The sequence below is a fragment of the Prionailurus bengalensis genome, chromosome C2, assembly GCF_016509475.1.
Source record: "Prionailurus bengalensis isolate Pbe53 chromosome C2, Fcat_Pben_1.1_paternal_pri, whole genome shotgun sequence".
NCBI lineage: Eukaryota > Metazoa > Chordata > Mammalia > Carnivora > Felidae > Prionailurus > Prionailurus bengalensis.
The window spans coordinates 39171586-39187533 of record NC_057350.1 but is presented as its reverse complement, the minus strand read 5'-3'; positions in this window follow the sequence as shown (position 1 = coordinate 39187533).

The following is a 15948-nucleotide window of genomic DNA, read 5'->3' as shown; positions in this document are numbered from 1 at the left end:
AAATCAATCAACATGATACATCACATCAAAAAAACAGACAAAAGTCATATGATCACCTGAATAAATGCAGAAAAACCACTTGACAAGTCCAATACCTGTTCGTGATAAAAACTCTCACCTAAGTAGGTTTAGAGGAAACATCCCTCAACATAATAAAGGCCACATATGAAAAATCCCAGAGTTAACAATATCCTCAATGGTGAAAAACTGACAGCTTTTCCTCTACTATCAGGAAGAAAACAAAGATGTCCACTCTTACCACTTTTATTCCATAGTCCTGGAAGTCCTAGCAAGAGCAATCAGACAAGAAAGAAGAAAAACTTTCATTATTTGCAGTTGACATGGTACTCTATGTAGAAAACCCTAAGGACTCTAACAAAAAGTATTAGATATAATAAATAAACTCAGTGAAGTTGTGGGATACAAAATTAATACCCAGAAATCAGTATCATTTCTACATACTAGTAATGAAGTACCAGAAAAAGAAAATAAGAAAACAATCCTATTTACAGGTACATCAAAAATAATAAAATACCTAGAAATAAACTTAACAAAGGAGAGGAAATACCTGTACTCTAGAAAGTAAAATACACTCATGAAAGATATTGAGTATGACACAAATGGAAAGATATTCCATGCTAACAGATTGGAAGAATATTGTCAAAATGTCCCTATTACCCAAAGCAATCTACAGATTCATTACAATCCCTATCAAAATACTAATAGCATTTTTCACAGAATTAGAATAATACTAAAATTTTTATGGAACCACAAAAGACCCCAAGCAGCCAAAGTAAATTTGAGAAAGAAGGAACAAAGCTAGAGCTATCACAAGCCAGATTTCAAGATCTACTACACAGCTTTAGTAGTCAAAATGGCATAGTACTAGCACAAAAATAGACTCAAAGATCAAAGGAAAACAAAACAGAGTCTATGACTAAGGAGGCAAGAATATACAATGGGGAAAAGACAGTCTCTTCAATAAATGGTGCTGGGAAAACTGAACAAGCACATGCAAAATAATGAAACCAGACCACTTTTGAACACCATATACAGAAAAAAAACTCAAAATACGTTAAAAACCTTAATGTAAGACCTGAAACCATAAAAATCCTAGAAGACAACACAGGTAATAATTTCTCTGACATCAGCCATAGTAGTATGTTTCTAGGTATGTCTCCTAAGACAAGGAAAACAAAAGCAAAAATAAACTATTGGGACTATATCAAAATAAAAATCTTTTTCACATTACAGGGGCACCTGGGTGGATCAGTCAGTTAAGCGTTCAACTTTTGGTTTCAGCTCAGGTCGTGACCTCACCATTTGGGAGTTCGAGCCCTGGGCCTGGCTCTGTCCAGACAGCATGGAACATGCTTGGGATACTCTGTCTCCCTCTCTCTCTGCCCTTCACCCACTTGTATTCTCTCTCTCAAAAATAAATAAATAAGCATTAGGGGCACTTGGGTGGCCCATTCGGTTAAGCGTCCGACTTCGGCTCAGGTCACGATCTTGTGGTTTGTGAGTTCGAGGCCCGCGGCGGGCTCTGTGCTGACAGCTCAGAGTCTGAAGCCTGCTTCTGATTCTGTGTCTCCCTCTCTCTCTGTCCCTCCCTGCTCATGCTCTGTCTCTCTGTCTCAAAAATAAAATATTAAAAAAATTAAATAAATAAGCATTAAAAAAAGGCATAAATAAATGGGTAAGAGGTACAGTGTTGTGTAAATGCTATGAAATTGTTATAACGTTTTCCAGCACAATTTTTGTAAAGTTTATAGGGAATTATAAGGCCCTGGCTCCTGGAGAAAATCAAGCTTAGAGGATCTTCCTCTTTAAATATCAAGATTTATTAGGAAACAAATATATTTAAGCTAATGTAGTCTTGAAACAGGAAAAGACAAAGAAAAGATCAAAGAAAAATCTAATAGTTGAAGAACATGTAATATGTAACAAAAGAATCATTGTAAATGCTATCATCATTAATAAATGTGAAAAGAAGAGAGTATTTAATTGGTGGTGATGGGGCAATTCATTATTCACATAGAAAAAAGAAAATGAAATTAGATCTCTAGTTCATGAGATCCACAATAATCAACTTCAGATAAAGACTTAAGTATAAAACAAAAACTATAAAAACTGTATAAGACAGGGTCACCTGGGTGGCTCAGTCGGTTGGGCGGCCAACTACGCTCAGGTCATGATCTTGCAGTCTGTGAGTTCAAGCCCCACTCTGGGCTCTGTGCTGAGAGCTCAGAGACTGGAGCCTGTTGTGTCTCCCTCTCTCTCTGCCCCTTCCCTGCTTGCTCTCTCTCTCTTTCTCTCTCTCTCTCTCTCTTTCTCTCTCTCTCAAAAGAATATACAATTAAAAAAAATACTTTGTAAGACAAAAGAACATCTTACTGGCCTTGGCACAGAAACATTATTCAAACATAAGAAAAGTTGGCTAACTGGACATTAAAATTGGAACTTTTCATCAAAAACTGCATTTAAAAATGTGAAAAGAGAAAACAAAAATCAGGAGAAGAAATTTCCATCACATAGAGTTGAAAAATGATTATTATCCAGAATATATTTTAATGTATAAAACATATGTTTCATACAATGCCTATAAACAATGGCCAAACAAGGAAAATAAATGAAAGATACTCACAACTCATTACTAAATAGAAATTTGTAAAATAAAACGGTAATAGATAACTCTTATATTAATAAAACTGGCAATGTCTGACAATACCAAAAATGTTGGGAATATAGAACATAGTTAACTATGTATACTGCTAGCGGAATAAATTGATGTAATTATTTTGGAAACAAATTTGACATTATGTTGTAAAGTCATACATTCAAATACTAAAAGCCAGTAACTGTACCTCTAGACAAATTACTGCAAATGCACACTAGAAAACCTAGAATATTCAAAGCACCATTATCTATATCAATAGAAAATGGGAACTGCCCATAATACAGGAGGATATACAATTAATCAGAATGTATTCATATTACATAATAAAATGGCAACAAATAAAATAATAGCAATCATATGAAATTTAGAAACAATGTGCAATAAAAATATCCAAAACTTCATAAAGTATGAAAACACTTTTAAAAGTTCAAAATAAAGGGCACGTGGGTGGCTCAGTCAGTTGAGCATCCAACTTCAGCTCAGGTCATGATCTCACAGCTTGTGAGTTAGAGACCTGCATCAGGCTCTGTACTGACAGCTCAGAGCCTGGAGCCTGCTTCAGATTCTGTGTCTCCCTTTCTCTCTGTCCCTAACCCACTCGCATTCTGTCTCTGTCTCTCTCAAAATAAACAAAAATTTAAAAAAATAATTAAAAATAAAAAAGCTCAAGTAAAATAATATATTATGCAAAAATGCATACATATAGTAATTACATACATATAGCACACAGATAAAATTGCTAACTATAAAAATTCAAGTAATTTTCATTACAATGCAAGACATATAAGTGAATGGGAGAGACTAATAGGTAGCAGTAATAATTGTAGCTTCATTGATAAATTTTTATTATGCTTCATAACTTCTAAATTTGTGACATATTTTGTTCAAGTAATACATGCTTGTTCTAAGATTCCCAAAGGCAAAACAAAACAAAAACTTATCAATTATAGTTACTTTTGTTTTTGTTTTGTGTGTGTGTGTGTGTGTGTGTGTGTGTTTTAATAAAAATTACAGAGTTCTATCACTGAGATATACTTAGAACTATGGCTGTGGAAGTAACATACTGTGCATTCAATAATAGGTGATAGTTCATTTATTTTATACGAATTAAAGATTTTAGTTAAAGTTAATGAAATGCACAATATGTAGAGAGAGACTAAAAGAGAGTGCTTTGCAATTAAATTTCAGTTACAAATTATATTCCTTAAGTTAATATCCCATGTCACTTGGTCAACTTCACTGGTTTCGGCTCTTGAGTTAGAAGAATGCTCCTTTCCAAATAAAAACTTTCCAGGTCAGCAAAATGTCCAAATCATCTCTTTCACTTTGATGTGCCTTTTTAAAACTTTTCTCTTCGAATCAAGGGCACGTCTTTGTTCCAGATTTAAGGAGCAGATGAAATATATTCTAATAGATTCGTATCATAAATCTCTAGTGTCTAAGTAGACCAGAAGAAACATCTATCTGTCCTGATCAGTATCTCCAGAGGCTATTATATTCCCATTTAAAAAAAAAAAATGTCATCTGTGTAGAGCCCATCTCTGTCTCTAACTTGTCAGTTCAAGAACATTAGAAAATGTCTTTAGTTTTGCTCATTAAGATGTATATCTTTTATGCCCCAAGATAACCATTAATACTCAAAAAATACAGGGAAATGCCTTAAGTCAGGTGCTTAAACTAGAGAATAGTACTATGCCAAACACTTGGAGCTTCCCAATTACTACTGGACCCTATTTCCATCTGGCAACTGATGGTTATATCACAACACAAGTGCCATTTTGAGGCTCAAGTAAGCAACCTCTATATAACTGCTCATTGAGGGATGCCTTTGTAGTCCTACAGGAATGCTAGATACGGATGATTGCTCCTCAGAAGAATAACTGTTGACAGGGTTGGGGAAACAACTCATGAATGATGAACTGAGAAAGCGTCCAACTGTTCATGCAGACCTGTAAATGTGCCACATCACAAACTTAGGAAGGATTACAGCAATTTCCCTGTGTCCTGTTATTTGCCTCTGACCAAGAATGACAGACATGCAGTGTCACTAGGTATAGTCTAGATTCATATATTCTGATTTTTTAACTCCATTAAGAGGTATCATCATAAAGAGTTAGCAAATCTTGAACCTGTTACATCTAGAACATGATTCCCTTTTTGCAAAATTAATGATTAAAAAATAACTCTATGAATATTCAAAACCAAGGAAAAACCTACCAAGAGTTCATCATCATACTTCTGCTTAGCCTTCTAATTCCCAAGGCTAACAGCATGTACAATGACTTGATTAGGGCTCACCATATATATATATTTTTAAATCAGTCTTCCCCTATATGTGAATTTCTGCAAATATAAGCATATAATAGGTACACCTTGGGCTGCTTTAATTGTAGAAAACATTTACATAATAACAGAAAAATAACATACTGTGAACAAGAAGAACATACTTCATTCCTCTGATACTTCCCCCCCTGGTAACCAGAGCTATAGCATTCAGAAAAGGGAAACTATGATGCCTCAAGAAAGAGGATTAAAATACATGCAAAAACGGAATAGTTTGCTATTTAATAGAGTAATCTCATTCTGTTATGTCTTTGGTACTTCTGCCACTATAAATTGTTCATCACATTTGCTCAAATATCACAACATACACTTTAATTTAGTAGTTTAAAATTTGGCAGTTAAATAACACAATCAGTATATGACCAGTTTTATTTCCTCTAACCCTACATATTGTGTCATCCACCTCATTTAGTTTTTATATGCAGGTGATCTTGGTTAGCCATTAATGAGCTACCTTACTTATCCATCTGTATCTCTCATTGCCTTCAACAGTGACAAGTACTACAATTATTGCTACTACGACTTCTACTTCTACTTCATGCTGGAAACCGAGCTATCCCAGCCTGAGTGGCAGGGCCTGGGCTGTGGACGGATTGGTCACTGCAGGCCGGCCCACTGACAGTGAAGCTTCTTACACTCTCGCTTTTAGATAATTTGGCCTTAATGAAGTACCTGGGGTATTGTCTGTTGGGGAATTGCCTTCGGCAGGCCCCCTGGGAAAAGAACCATTAGGGAAGAAAATAAGGTTCCACAAGAAACTGTGTGGCCTTCCGTTTAGCCCTTGTCATCCGCTATGGAGGCTCCTCTACTTACAGGAAGGATAGCCTCATACATTTGCCAGCAGGAGGACCTGTAAAGGAGAGACATATGGATTTGAAAGCCCCACTCCGGCAACTAAGGAGTGTATTTCTGGGCACAGGTGACTTCAACCCCTAGGCCCACCTGGCCCCCAGGAGGCATTCCAGATGATGACTGAACCTAGTGGGTTAAGGTACAGAATGATTCATTGGTTCCTAGGTGCATTGTCTCTCTGAGAATGTATGAGGCATGGATTTCTAAGGCTTTTTCCGCCCCTTTCTGGCACCTGGGACCAAGGCAAACACATTGTTCTTCCGGCTTCATGAGGTTAGGAGGTCATGTCCCTGTAACTGTTCCACTTGAGGTGTTGAGAAAAGGAGGGCCTTTCATGAGAAGAGCAAAGCAAATGCTTTGTAGATTATAGATAAACTCAGATGCATAATGGAATAATGTAAGAAATCAATCAATAATCAAAGGGTATGCGGGAAAATTAGGGGAAAATTGTCACATTATTTCTTAAAGGTTGATTACACATAGGAACATTTTCAAAATTAGGTAATGTTAGAAAAACATAGATGACGTATGTCACAAGGAAATCACTAGCATATATAATGCCATGTTTACTACAATAAATAGGCCAGTTCAACGTACTGCTGTTGTCTGTGTCCATTCTTATTTTTGTTTTTTATTTTAGTTTTTTATCTCACTTTTGTCTTATTTTCACCAGTGCCGTCCATCCTCGGGAACCCCTGGACCTGCTGGAGCTGGACTCTGGCAACTTCTATAAGAACACATAAAACCTACTCAGTGACTAGGTCAGAGAGGATCCCCTCCCTGGACAGAACAAAGCCTGCCTGTGACTGCTATGCAGGGACCACGTATCAGGCAGCAGGGAGCTGTGCTTCCCCAGTATCTGGGCACGTAGAGCAAGAGTTAAAATCCCTGCCAAGTGCCAGGTACCGGAGTCAGCGAAGTGAGACAAACCACCTTGTTCATGTTTGCAGCACAGTGAGGATGGCTCGGGACACTGGGTCTGTGGAGGAGAGACTGGGAGGTTGCCATTTTACTCCCCACCACCACCAAGGTGGGACCTCAGGGATGGGAGGGCGCACCCACATTGGAGGAGGGCCGGCCCATATTGGAGGAGGGCTGCCTACAACAAACCATGCCCTTCTGTGCCTGGTAACTGCGTATTTACTGGAGCAGGACAGACGCTGAGGATCCAGATGGCCCCTCCTCCAGACCAGCACTGCTGCATTGCCTGGTTTAATTCTCAGACAATTATTATATAGATATATTTCTCCCTTCCTTTTGTCCTACTTACCTTTTCTCTCCTCTAGTCTGGTTACTCTGGTTGTTGGTTTGTTTAAGCAGACATGTTTAATCCACTCTTGATACATGTTCCACACCTCCTTTATTTTCTTTCTCTCTCTCTGGATTAAGCTGTTTAGTTTCTCTGGTCAATTTTTATTCTTTATTTTTCTCTGCCCCTGTTATTTCTCTCTTTTTATGAGATAAGGCCTCTTTCATCAGCACCTCCACCGGCTTGTTGTTTACTTGTAGCTGGTGTTTCTGTTGTTTTGTTTTGTTTTTTGTTTGTCTGTTTTCCTTTCTCATTCTATGAAGCCCCCATTACTTTGATTCCCAAACCAGAGACCCCAAGAAAAAAGGAGAATTACAGGCCAACATCCCTGATGAACATGGATGTAAAAATTCTCAACAAGATGCTAGCAAATCGAATTCAACAACATATAAAAAGAATTATTCACCATGATCAAGTGGGATTCATTCCTGGGCTGCAGGGCTGATATAATATTCACATCAATCAATGTAATACATCACATTAATAAAAGAAAGGATAAGAACCATAGGATCCTATCAATAGATGCAGAAAAAGCATTTGACAAAATACAGCATCCTTTCTCAACAAAAGCCCTCAAGAAAGTTGGGATAGAAGGAACATACTTAAACATCATAAAAGCCATATATGAAAAGCCCAAGCTAATATCTTCAGTGGGGAAAAACTGAGAACTTTCCCTGAGATTAGGAACACGACAGGGATGTCTACTCTCACCACTGTAGTTTAACATAGTGTTGGAAGTCCTAGCATCAGCAATCAGACAACAAGATGAAATAAAAGGCATAAAAATTGGCAAAGAAGTTAAACTTTCTTTCACCTTTCGCAAATGACATGGTATTCTACATGGAAAACCTAAAAGACTCTATCCAAAGACTGATAGAAATGATATGTGAATTCAGCAAAGTTACAGGGTACAAAATCAATGTACAGAAATCAGTTGCATTTTTATACATCAATAATGAAGCAACAGAAAGAGGAATAAAGAAACTGATCCCGTTTACAATTGCATCAAGAACCATAAATGCCTAGGAATAAACCTAACCAAAGATGTAAAAGATCTGTAATGCTGAAAACTACAAAAAGCTTATGAAGGAAACTGAAGAAGACACAAAGAAATGGAAAAAACATTCCATGCTCATGGATTGGAAGAATAAATATTGTTAAAATGTCAATACTACCCAAAGCAATCTACACTCTCAGTGCAATCCCAATCAAAATTGCGCTGGCATTCTCCTCAAAGCTAGAACAAACAATCCTAAAATTTGTAGGGAACCACAAAAGACCCAGAATAACCAAAGTAATATTGAAGAAGAAAACCAAAGCGGGAAGCATCAGAATCCCAGACTTATACCTCTATTACAAAGCTGTAATCATCAAGACAATATGGTATTGACACAAAAACAGACACATAGACCAATGGAATAGAGATAAATGTATGGCCAACTAATCTTTCACAAAGCAGGGTAAGTATCCAGTAGAAAAAAGACAGTCTCTTTAGCAAATGGTGCTGGGAGAACTGGACACCAGCATGTAGAAGAATGAGACTAGACCATTTGCTTATACCATACACAAAAGTAAACTCAAAATGGATGAAAGACCTAAATGTGAGACAGGAAACCATCAAAACCCTAGAGGAGAAGGCAGGCAACAACCTCTTTGACCTCAGCCGCAGCAATTTCTTGACACATCTCCAAAGGCAAGGGAATTAAAACCAAAAATGAACTATTGGGACCTCATGAAGATAAAAAGCTTCTGCCCTGCAAAAGAAACAATCAACAAAACTAAAAGATAATCGATGCAATGGGAAAATATATTTGCAAATGACATATCGGGAAAAGGGTTAGTATTCAAAATTTGTAAAGAACTCACCAAACTCCACACCTTAAAAACAAACAATCCAGTGAAGAAATGGGCAGAAAACATGAATAGACACTTTTCCAAAGAAGAAATCTAGATGACTAACAGACACATGAAAGGATGCTCAACATCACTCATCGTCAGGGAAATACAAATCAAAGCCACACTGATATAGTGCCTCACACCAGTCAGAGTGGCTAAAATGAACAAATCAGGAAACTATAGATGCTGGCGAGGATGTGGAGAAATGGGAACCCTCTTGCACTGTTGGTGGGAATGCAAACTGGTGCAGCCACTCTGGAAAACAGTGTCGAGGTCCCTCAAAAAATTAAAAATAAAACTGCCCTATGACCCAGCAATAGCACTGCTAGGAACTTACCCAAGGGATACAGGAGTGCTGATGCACAGGGGCACATGTATCCCAATGTTTACAGTGGCACTTTCAACAATAGCCAAATTATGCAAAGAGCCTAAATGTCCATCAACTGATGAATGGATAACGAAGATGTGGTTTATATATACAATGGAATACTACTTGGCAATGAGTAAGAATAAAATCATGCCATTTGCAGCAACATGGATGGAACTGGAGGGTATAATGCTAAGTGAAATAAGTCAGTCAGAGAAAGACAGATGTCATATGTCTTCACTTATATGTGGGTCTTGAGAAACTTAACAGAAGACCATGGGGGAAGGAAACGGGAAAAAAATAGTTACAGAGAGGGAGGAAGGCAAATCATAAGAGACTCTTAAATACACAAAACAAACTGAGGGTTGATGCCGGTGGGGGAGAGGGGAAAGTGGGTGATGGGCACTGAGGAGGGCACTTGTTGGGATGAACAGTGGGTGTTGTATGTAAGTCAATTTGACAATAATTTATATTAAAAAATAATAAAATAAATGTCTGGTAGAATTCACCAGTGACCTATGTGGTTCAGGGTTCTTCTCTGTTAGGAAGGTTTTGATTACTGATTCAATCTCCTTACCAGTATAGGCCATTCAGATATTCTATTTCTGTGGCTACACTTTTATGAATAAATTTTGTTCACTTAATGAGCATAAGGAGTTATGAATCGAGGGAGGACAAGATTTGATTCTATAAAATTTACCCTCTATGATGTATTTTTCTAATAGAACTAGAGAAAGGGAAGGTAGGAAGATGATATTTTTAAGTGTCTATGATGGGGACTATTAGATATTTTACATTATTTAAAGTATCATTTTATATTCTTATACATATTATATATATCCTATATTATGTCTTATATGTTCTTCTAAATCCATCATACTATCTTTGTGTCTTCAAAGTTTTGTAACTCTTTCAGCCTATTTTCAAACAGGGAAAACTATCTTCACTATACTTGGTAAATTTACATATTTAATGACATGGCATATTTCAAAGCCTCCAGCATGGTCCCTAACATACAGTACTACGGACCCAACCAATTCCAGTTCTTTCTCCTTGTTTTCTTTGTATCTTAAAAATAAAGAATAAAGTAAGGATTACAAATAGCTTTAAAAGCAAAAAGTAACAGCTATGTGGCACCTTTACCTTTTTTCCTTTTATTTCAATAGTCCATCTCCTTATCTACCTAATAAGTAGTTTCATTAAAGAAGTGGCATACATTCACTTAAATGTATGGATTGATTTAAAATATTTAACTAATTTTTACCCTTCTATACATTTTTCCATAGATATTAGAGCATTTTTAAGGTTTCATATATTTCTGAATAGCTAAATATATATTCAATACATATTTAATAACTAAATACCTAATATAGAAATTCCTTTGTGAGAGGAAACCTTACAAATAAACAGTTAAATATATTTCTATGAAGTTCATTTAGAAATGCTCAGTCATATAAATTCTGTTGAAATCCTTTCATCATGACACTCATGGCTTAATTTGTTTCTAACTCACAATAAATTCAGAACGCTAAAGAATAAGTTAATTACACTATTAAGTCTTTTGATCCACCCTGCAATTAGGTTTTAAACTCAAAACTTAAAACAGAGGACAGCTTATTAGAGCACTCTCTTTAGGACAAAAGGGAACAAAACTGCATTTAAAGAACACATAGAATATAGCCATGTTATGAAACTGTCCTGGAGACTAAACGAAAATAAGCCATATAATTACAAGGAAAGAATATGTTTACTCTATATAAATTCATATTATTAACTTGGAAAATGGTAGAAATGGAAGTTACCTAGAGGTTCAAATTAGATTTTTAGATGGATTTAATATTTTTAAAATGCTAATGACGAGAATAAAAATGTCATACGGGACATTTGAAATGTTATTCCAGACAGTGAATAGAATTTACTGTCACAACATATCCTGAAATTAAGTAGGGCAATGCCTTTGCCATTCCTCTTAACTCTTTTATTTTTTTCCTGTGTTCTTAATAGACTTCTGTATACTTGTTCTCAAAATAGGGGCTATTCAGATGCTTCTTGGTTATCAATACAAATTAAACCCATCTATAAGATTAATTTCCAGATTATGCAAACATTCCAATTCTTCTCAGTATCATCAAACTCCATCATTAAAATATTTGGTCCTCACAAGTGAAATGCGTAACTTGTGATAAAAAGTACTTTTAGAATAAAGGACATAATGAATTTAAAGTCCTGAATAGCAGAATATTGCTCCTATTGTATATCTGCCAAATGCTTGTTATAACTTATCTATATATGTTATAAGTAGTTACGGATATCTACTGTAAAATAATTTTTAAATTTTATTTATATGTGACATTTTAATTCTGCATGGCTAGGACTGTTAAATTGCAATGCTATAAACATTCTGATAGTTAAATAGCAAAGTTATGAACACTTTTGATAGCTGATGCCAGCCACTCCAAACACAATGCCCTCACTAATATTTTAAAATTCCATGGATCATATATATTTCTTCCATTTACCTAGGGCCTAATTCCCACCTTTGGTTAGACTTTATTACTTCATATTTTGTACCTGCTTTAGACTTTTCCTTATTATCACACTACACATTTTAGACTTGCATGAAACATTTCACACTTTGTTCATTAGAAATCTAGTTAGGTTCAAACAGTCATTTGATTCATATATTATATTCATATACACTACTTTAAGTAGAATAACAAAGGCTAAAATAATGCCTTTATCTCCATCTTTCCCTTAAAAAGCTCCCACAATATTGTAAACCTATAAGAAGAAAAAATATTTACCCTAAATACATTTATCCTAAAATAAATAGTATGAGGAATCAAATTCCTCTACCTTAAAAGTTAACAATCTAGTCAATCTAGTCAATAAAGCCTTGACTATGTTTTTTTAGTGTAATAAATATTTCTAATATTTTAGTAAATAATTATTGAATGTTAAAAATTTTATAGTAAACAATGTCTTTTTCTTTGGGCTGTTACAATCGTATCCCACTTAGTTTTTTTGAGTTTTGTTTCCAGGAACTTACAGAATACTAATGAGATTGGTTCACCTTGGTGCATTTTAGACTATTCTCATAGTATATCCAAACCTGATTCTCACAAATGCACCATGATTTATATGCATAATTGTCTATATACATGCTATTGCCCTCACTAGAATATATTGTGTGTCTTTTCCTGGTTTCTATTTCCACTTCAGATATTACCTGAAATGTCTCTTCCACAATTTTTTCCCTCATTAAAACTGTTTTTTGCTCTCATTAGATGGTGATCACAGTAGCAGGCATTTTATCTTGTATTTCTTTACACCAATACTTAGCTTAATACCACACAGTAGACACTCAATAAAGTTAAAGGACAATTTTTTGAATTTCATGCATTTCCCTATTATCTTCAATTACATATCAATTAATATACTGAGCTCAATGCTGAAACTGATTAAAAATATGTCTTAGATATAGTTCTTGCTAGTTATAAATTACAAAGGGACATAAGGAAGCAAAAAATCAGGTGGAAGATTTGGCTGAAAGAAAGATGATGAATGGCTTTTCTTAGTTTTTGACATAATAAACATTATGTGCTTATTCAGAGATGGAAAACTTGCTTTGAGTTTTCTGCAAAGTTAGATTCCAAGGCAGCACCATATTCCATGACTTCTTTTTTCTCTTTTTTCAAAACCCAACCTCATTAATATAATTCAGTATCTGAGCTGTAAATATTTTAAATTGAGCATTTGGGGGCTTTCAAGAAATAAGTATATGCATTTAGAGTTTGTCCTTACACTTTGCTTGTATTTGGTTTAGCCTTGATCACAGCCACATCCTCAGAATAATCCTTCTTGACATTCTGAAAATCCTATGTAGGTAAGTAAACTATATATTCAGACACTTCTATTTTATAATATCTATAAAAACATATGTATTTAATAAATGTCAAATTAATAAGATTAAATCCTATTCCCCACAGTCTTATGTGAACAAATAAGGCATTAATTTCCCTAGGAGAAAGCTCAACTCCCAGGACATATTTCAAAGCCACTTTCAGTTATCATAAGTTGTGGGATTCCTTCAGTCACAAGTGAATAATAATGCCCTTCCATTGTCAATGCCACATTTAGATGTTTTTAATTTCATCACATCACCTTTCACAAATGTTTATGAAATATTTAATCAAGAAAATGTGTAAAATTTAAAAACTCCGGACTTCACTACAAACGTTGTTTAATCTACAAAGGGTAAGTTTTTCATATATATTTTTCTTGTGAGGTTCAAATATTTTGATAGTTATTTACCAAGCAAATATCTACTGATCATTAATTACCATCTGTAATTTAACAATGTTTCCTATTCTCAGTAATATTACTTGTAATATTTAGAATTATTGTATCCGTGAAATCCTAATGCAACCCTATTTTGCCAGGCTTATATAACATACGATATTCAGTTTCCCTACTGAATGAATTTATAGATTTACCTTAAAATAACAATTTCCTTGTCATAAGACCTAACGAGCTTCAGCTTACATTGAGTGACATCTACACATGTAGTTGGGACTGGAATCACTATCCTGCTATGGTAGAGTATGAAAACAAACGTGTACCTCTTTGCTCAATTTTACCTCTATAAAGATCCTTAAAAAGAAAAATATATATAATTCAAACAGTCATTCTTTTCTATCTTTTTTTTTAAGTTTATTTGTTTTATATTTGAGAGAAAGAGACAGCATGAGTGGAGCAGGAGCAGAGAGAGAGGGAGACAGAGGATCTGAAGTGGGCTCTGTACTGATAGCAGAGAGCTCACTGTGGGGCTTGAGCTCACCAACTGTGAGATCGTGACCTGAGCTGAAGTCAGATGCTTAACCGACTGAGCCACCCAGGTGTTCCTATTCTTCTGTATATAGATCCTTCTGTATATAGATTCTTCTGTATATAGCTATCTGTATATATAGCTTTTAGAGCTCTTGGATCCATAGGTTCTTAAAACATCGTGTGCATTAAGATCACTATCAGCTCTACATCCAGAAATTCCAAAGCAGTAGGCCAATGGTGAGACCCAGAACAACAATGTCAACAAGTTCACTAGATGATTCTGGTACTTGGATCACATGCTGAGAAACACCATTCTAGGACATGAAATTCTAGGTTCACAATTGATGGAAAATCAGGAGAAATCTGAGGATGATATGTTGACTATTCCCCACCCCCTCCCAATATCTTTCAGTCTTTTATAACATTTTGTATGAAGGCAATTAAGGTTAAATTGATTGGGATCCTTAAATTGAGCTAAATAAAAATGCAGATATTCCAAATAGGAGTTATATGAAGGGATGACTAGCAAAAAGTAAGTAGGTTAGGCATTTTAATAATGAAGATGCTTTTAAGTGATGAAGAAAAAGGGAGACGAAGAAGAGAATCATTAGATGTGAACATAGCCATAGAAATCACCACAACGGAAAATGACATCAAATAGATCTCAGAATTAAACAACAAAAGGAGGGGCAATGGAAAGTCAGCATAAAAAAAAATTAAATTAGTAAATTGGGTATATGACCATTATAAATGCAAACACTGTTCAAATTATGATTAAAAATTCATCTTGGGGTGAAAAAATATCTTACAGAAAATTTTTTAGTCCTATATCCTAGGCTTGACTAAGCTTATAAGATTACATGCATTGTGATTAACTGCACTGCTTTCACACTTAAACTGAGCATATACATTCATGAAAAATACTAGACACTATTAAAATGTCTTGTGACACGATATTCTCAATGGGTATAATTTAGAAGATTAGAACAAAGCAATATACATACCAGCAAGACTTGCGGCAGAAAGGGAAAAGGGATCATAAGTATCCTGACCTGTCATTTGTGTTCTTACAGAGTTTTGACAACATGGACACAGATCGTAATGATAATTACTTCAGTGAATGTTTGTTCTTCTTGGTATTCTGATGCCATGTTGTTTCTGCTGATGTTCTCACTTCCTACGGTAAATTATAATATCCTAATAGGAAAAGATCTTGGGTTATTTCAATTTTGAGATTTTCTTGCTGTATGATACCATTTTGAGTAATTTCACATACTTTTAAAATCTATCCCTAAGGTGAGGCTGATGGACCTCTACTCAGATATGTGTTTATAAAGTAATTTCAGAAGTGGATTCCATCGACAAGTAGGTGGTCTTCAAATTTGGTATCACCAACCGATGTATGTGTTGTCTTTAACAAGGTATGATGTGATTTTGGATATTAGCACCTGGATTTTTTTTTTCCTTAGCAAAAGTTTCTCACATGTTTCTTTCGACTATTCTCATGTCTCAGTGTGACACAGGAACTCATACTTGATAGCTAATAATTGAAAATGGCCAGTAAAAAGCCAGTATCATTTTTAATTTATGTAATTTTCCAGTTCCTTTCTCTGCCTGTTCTCTACATGTTGCCACTTTCTGGTTACCAAATAATACAAAATAAGTTCTATGTAG